Source organism: Pezoporus occidentalis, unplaced genomic scaffold (assembly GCF_034315485.1).
Source record: "Pezoporus occidentalis ecotype Australia unplaced genomic scaffold, CSIRO_AGI_Poc_V1 ctg107, whole genome shotgun sequence".
Lineage (NCBI taxonomy): Eukaryota > Metazoa > Chordata > Aves > Psittaciformes > Psittacidae > Pezoporus > Pezoporus occidentalis.
Genome location: NW_026912854.1, coordinates 77457 through 83456, shown reverse-complemented (window position 1 = coordinate 83456; position 6000 = coordinate 77457). Strand labels below are relative to the sequence as shown.

Sequence of the window (6000 nt, the reverse complement as noted above, 5' to 3'; positions counted from 1 at the left end):
GTGAGGAGGCGAGGACTGGGCAGCCTGTGGAGAGAGCTGCGAGGGGAAACGGCCGCGCTGAGGTGGGAGCAGCGGTGTTTGGGACCGGCGGCTCCGCACCCCAAGGCACCCACCCTCAGGGGCACCCCTAAACTACAACTCCCAGGATGCCTTTCGCGGCGTCGGCACCGAGCGTGCGCAGCGCCCGCCGCGCTCCCGAGCATGGCGGCCGAGGAGAGGGGGGGGCCGCCGCCTCCACATCACCGCCCGCCGCCGGCGGAGCGAGGGGGAGGCGGTGCCGGCCCGGCCCGGCCCCTCGGACAGCGCCCGCCTGCGAGGAGGTGGCGGCGGGGCCGGGCGGAGCGGGGCGGTGGCGGCCGTGGAGCCGCGGGCAGCAGGTGAGGCTGGGCCCGGCTCCCGCAGGGGGCGGTTGGTGGGGGCCGGCGGCTGCCGCCTCTTCTCTGAGGGGGAAGTGGGTGAATGGAGGCGGGGGGCGCCGGGGATGTCTGCTGCTATCGGCGGAGGGTCCGCAGTGCGGGACTGTGGGGCGGGGGGTGAGGAGGGGAGCAACCCACGGAACCCCCCCGCTACCCCGCCGCGGGGGTTTGCACGGAGCGGAGGTGACACCATGGGAGTGGAAGCCGTTCTCCGAAGGGGGAGCGAAGGCGGGCAGCAGGGGCAGGCGGTGCTGGTGCTGGTGCTGGTGCTGGTGCTGGTGCGGGTTAGCGCTGCTGCCGGCGCCGCGGAGACGGCTCGATTAAAACTCTACTAACCGCCCTGGAGGTCAAAGGCGCTGTGCGGGTTTAGAGCCTAGCAGGGCGAGTCAAGGTGGAATTGCGTTCTCCTGGCGGTTTCCCTTGGTGGCTGAGTGCCTTGGGAACCCCCCTAGACACCTGTCTTCCGCTTTGAAAGCTTAGCAGTCCTGCTGTATTTGGCCCCAGTGGGTACAGATGCTGAAGCTGTAGCATCCTGCTCCTTATAATTACTGTGTGCTGACTAAGCATGGTGGAAAAGTTTCTCTTGCGTATGTCAGCTCTGGGTGCATTGAACACACCAGGTCACACTCGCCCGTCTCCTTGCTGCCTTCCGGCCCCTCTCAATTAACCCGGTGTTTTAATGGGTTATTAAGATCATGGATGCTGCTTTGGGGGAGAAAAGAATAATTAAAGTGTAGAGGCACACTCTTCTCTGGTGATGAGGATGATGACTGTGTCTGATCAACTGGTAAAGGCAAGGGAACATATTGGTGTTTTCACACCAGTACCGTGGTTGGATAACTATTGACAAATGCTGACTTTTAAACGGTGCCTGCTGATTCAGGAGAATCTGCTGACTTTGGTAATAAAACTGTGAGGGCTCCTTTTAATTGCTGCCTCGGAACACTTGAACCGATGGATTGGCTTGTTAGCTCCAGCCTTGACTTAGCTGAGAACCAACAGAGCTTTTATTCTCTGGGAGGACCTTCTCCCCCCAGCTGAATCGGACCTATGCAGAACAGATCAGCTGCAAAGGAGGGTGTTTAGTTTGCAGCGTCACTTTCCAAAACGTGGTAGATGCCAAATGCAGGAGGGGATACAGGAAACCTGCTCTGCAGTCTGCTTTGCTGCAGGAGTGCATGCGGAGCGGTGTGTGGTCGTGGAATAGCAGCTTTACTTGGAGTCTCACTTTTGCGCTTTAATTAGCTGTCATCAAAGCTGAAGTTCAGCCACCCACACTTGTGAAGCGTGCCATGAACATGCACTCTAGGTACCTGGGTAATGTTTTGGGACTAATTACCTGGAGCCCATCTCTATTAAGCAGTGTGCAAAATGGATTGACTGTATGGATATCTTTTCCCAGTTAGATTTCCAGTCTCTTTAGTCGTGGCTCACTAGGAACTTATCAAGGTTTAATTCAGTCATCTGAAAATTACATGTTCTCGTTCCCCTTATTCTCACCCCACTTCTCCTAAAAATTGCTGCTTCAAAGTCTTCTGTAAGTGCTATTGCTTTGGACAGTTCCCCGTGACATTGAGTTACTGTTCCCCAGAGGTTTTAACGTATTTGTATCTGTCTGGCCTGTGCTCTAACACAGCAAGGTGTTTTAAAACACAGAGACTTAGAGCTCAGGCAGACTCTTAGGCTCAAACAAGCAGAGCTCTAGATGACTTCTCTCAGCAGAAGAGTCTTTCTATTTAAAATGGCTTTTCCAAACAGAGTGTTATCTAGGCTGTGAAGGAGCAGATTTTTCTAGGAAGTAGTGGGAGGCAGGAAGAATCATGGTAAAGAAGGTGGCTCAATGGACAGTGTTTAAACCACAGAGCTATGACCAGATCAGAGGTTCTCAGCTGTGCAGACAACAATTTGCCTTCTCGTGCTGTGGGACAATAATTTCTTTGGTTGCCAAGATGGTCACAGAATTCAGTTATGTGTTCATGGTGAGGGGTAGAATGGGTCTATGGGTCTGTAAAGCTTGGGCAGGAGTGAGCTAGGAAGGGTAAGTGGAGTTTCAGGGAAAATGGGTGATACTTCCCCTGTTTTGCTGGCTACCTTCCTGGGAGAGCCAGTGGCTGTTCCTAAGGGACTTTGCAGAGTCGGTGCAGAGGTGTAGCATTGTTTGGTGTTTCTGCTTGTGAAATACATGACGTGGAACCCTCTTCTTTCTCTTTTTAGGTCTTCACCTTCACCTTCTGTGGTAGAATGTGCTCCCTCCTCCTCCATCAGCCCACCACCTGCTCCGACACCATTCTGCCTTCTTCCCACTGCCTTCTCTCCCTTTCCTGAAGTTAACTGGTAGGTGTGAGGTGCTGGAAGAAAGTAGGCTTCTCTCTTTGCCCTCTCAGTACTCAGACTGGGCCTGGTAGCACAGGCAGCAGGGAGGTGGCCACTCACATTTGGTCATGCTAGACAGCCCTCATCTCTGCCTGCATTTGGAGCAAGCTGTGAGCAGGGCACTGAACTCAGCATGGTGGAATTTAAACTGTGAGTTTTCAAAGCCAATTACTGGACGCAGTCTGTGTCTGACAAGCTTCAGTTTCATTAGCTGCCTCCCAGGAGTATCGAGTTGCACAGCTCACCTTTGCAGAGATCAGATTCTCCTCCGCGATGTTATTAGGTGTTTTCAAAAATAGCTTCATCAGTCCACTTTAAAAGAGCTGGTCTGCTCCGATAACAGTGCCTGCTGGTGCTTTTCCAGATAAGGAACTTGTCATTTTTCCTGCTGTCATACGTGCAGCTTCTCCCTATTTAGAATACAGCTTAAAAAAAGACTACAAAAAAACCACCGGTCTTGTGTAAAGATTTGTGTGTTTGGATTAGGAACAACGGAGCACATCTTATTCAGCTGCTTTGAATGGTATTGGTTTATGAAGAAGATAGGATCAAACTAAACGCACAGTTGGAGGTAATAACTTCATATACCTGTGCCTTGAGGAAATCTTGACGTTAAGATCTCTCATATAACAAAGTGACAATAGGCCAAAGATTTCTTTATTTCTTTCAGTTAGCATTAACATCTAAAAGGATCTGAAGTACTACAACTGTGCATGCATGTGTATAATCTATGTGATGGTGGGAAGCAAGCAGATGAGATAGGATAAAAACAATTTCAGTCTGAGGGTCTGAAAAGTAGTCCTGTGCTTATGCACACTGGGAGCAGTGTGGGAAGAGTGCAGTTTTATGGCACACCCAGTAATTCATTCTGTAAGGTGTGCGCAGGAGCAGTGTCCTAATTTACTCATTTACCTGCTGTTTTGTGAGCAGATGGCATTTTTAAAAAGGTCTATTAATTCTGTGGGAATTGATAATGGCTAATTGCCTGGGGGATCTGAGGAGAGTAGCAGTCAAAATGAGGCTCCTGACTTCTCTGCTTTCAAAAGGGAGGCAGCCCTCTGCAGCCTCATTTGTATCCTCTATCCGTCTGTATCCTCTTAGAAATCCTTACTCAAGTGTATTCACCGGTGTCCTTAGCATAAACTGGGGATTTCTTGATTACTTTTGAACTGAACTGAACCATGAACCAGTCACTCACAGCCAAAAAGCACCAGCGAGATCATGGCTTGTTGTAGGACCCAGTGCGTTGTTAATTCTTGTACAAAAGCCCTTTACTGTTTCCCTTTTCCCCTTATTCTCCCTTGCTTCTCTGTTCTTTTTCTTTTCTCTGCTGTCTCTTTCACCATGCCTTTGACTAGGTCTGTTCATGTACTTTAAGCACCTCCCTAAGTGTTTGCAGCATAGGACCTAAGTACCTATTTGCACTGCAACATCAAAGGATCACATTTCAAAATTACAACTTTTGCTTTGAAGGAGAAGAAAAAAGGGTTCCTTGTTGCTATGGTGATGAGCACTATATAAATGCCTATAAATAAATAATCAGCTGATTCCCAGACTTTGATTTGCAGTATTTTTGCTTTTCTAATGAGATATAATTAAATATCAAAATGGGAGGAGGTGACATTTTACCAATTTTATTATATACATATTATTCTTGTGCCTTCTCTTTTACAGCATTTCTGCTGAGGGGAATTAAATAGCAAGCTGTTTCTTCTTCTCTCTGGAGCAAGTTCAGGTTTTGAAAAATTGTGGTCAAGTATTTACAGAAAAACTTTGAGATGTCAAAAGCCACTCCACTAAAAAGGTGGTGTCCATTTTAAGTTTAATCAGAAAACACATTTTGAGGTAAATGCCTACTTTTCTTATCTCTAAAAGACTATTATGTGCTGTCACAACACTTAATTTCCAGTCAAAAGTGTCTGTAAATGTAATTATGTTCCTCTGCAGCATTTGAAACCCCACTTGTGCACAACAGCAGAACTTGGAAATGTCACTGGCTTTTTCTTTTATGTTAAAACCACAAAGGCAGAGTAAAAAATGGGATATTCCTTATTGAAGTCTGAGGAGAAGAACTGACTTTTTTGTAAGCTTTTTGTTCTCAGGTCTGTGGTGTAGAAGTAGCTTTCTCTCTGTGCTAAAGGTGATAATTGTGAGATGGATTGGATGGAGACAATAAACTGCTTCTTCAGAAGTCAGCAAGTAGCCATCACCCTCTGCTAAAAAAGCCCTTTTCATCTCTGGAGCCCAGCCCAGCTAGAGTGCACAGTCCCACACCAGTGCACTGGAGTATTCCCCCTTACAGGAATTTCTCACTCAGGAAATGGGAGCACTTTGTTTGACAGCAAAGGAGAGTTTATAATGGAAGGAACTTTACTCAGGGGAAGGGAAACAGGGATTTATAATATAAAATAATATATTTTACATAATAAAATATACTCCTTTGTTAAAGGCTCTCTCTGGTTTCTCAGTGCCACAGTGGCCTGAAGAGAGATTTCTCCAGTCCTAAACTGTGGAGTGCAGCTTGTGCACTGGCAGGGAGTAGATCTGCTTTCTACCATCGTCACAGATTTGCATTCAGAGAAGTTCTCAGATTTGCAAAGAATGTTGAAGCACCATCCTATCCTATTAAATGTTGGGTAAATTAACACTATGTCACTCACCATCCGTGCATTCACATTCGTATCTGCTTATTTTACCAAGTTAAAATATATTTGACTGAATACCTTTTACTTCAGAACGTGTGTAACTGTGAGGACAGGGGTACACAGTATTTCTTTCCATTTCCACACAATTTCCACAGAGAAAAACATGTACATCTGCACACAGCTATTAAAGGTAGGAGCAGAATAGGAGCAAGGCATGGTGTCCCTGAAGGTCTTGTTTGAGCAGTGGCAGCCGGCACTGGTTTGATATGTATCACAGGCCTCTCATTTTTGTTCCAGCTGCTGTGGCCAGTCTGGTGACACTCACCAGAAGAACAATGACAGCTTCAGTGTTTTCCTGGCAGTGAATTACCCCAGAGCTGCTTCTCAGCCTGGTGCTTTGTGCCATGGGGCTGCGCTGACCTCCCTGATCCTGTGCCTGCCTCCGCTGTCTGTTTTGGATGGGCTTGAGACCAGAATCGGGAGCAGATTGTGCTCTCTGCCTGCTGGAAGGTGGTTTGAGCTTTGCATGTATCAAAGGCGTTTTTGCCTGCATTGAGGTTAGGCCT

At 47.8% G+C, this 6000-nt stretch overlaps 1 protein-coding gene across 7 annotated transcripts in view; it reads left to right on the top strand.

Annotated features, from left to right (window-relative positions):
• Positions 1-242: 242 nt before the first annotated feature.
• Positions 243-6000, top strand: part of POMGNT2 (protein O-linked mannose N-acetylglucosaminyltransferase 2 (beta 1,4-)) — a 31612-nt gene continuing 25854 nt past the window's right edge. For 2 of the 7 annotated variants that reach the window (XM_062621232.1, XM_062621224.1), the window contains exons 1-2: positions 345-377; positions 2631-2750. The gene's annotated coding sequence lies outside the window, so the exon portion shown is untranslated. Of the gene's footprint in view, positions 378-2630; positions 2775-3339; positions 3361-6000 lie in introns of those variants that run through there. The other 5 variants (XM_062621206.1, XM_062621274.1, XM_062621266.1 and 2 more) reach the window with 5 other exon arrangements.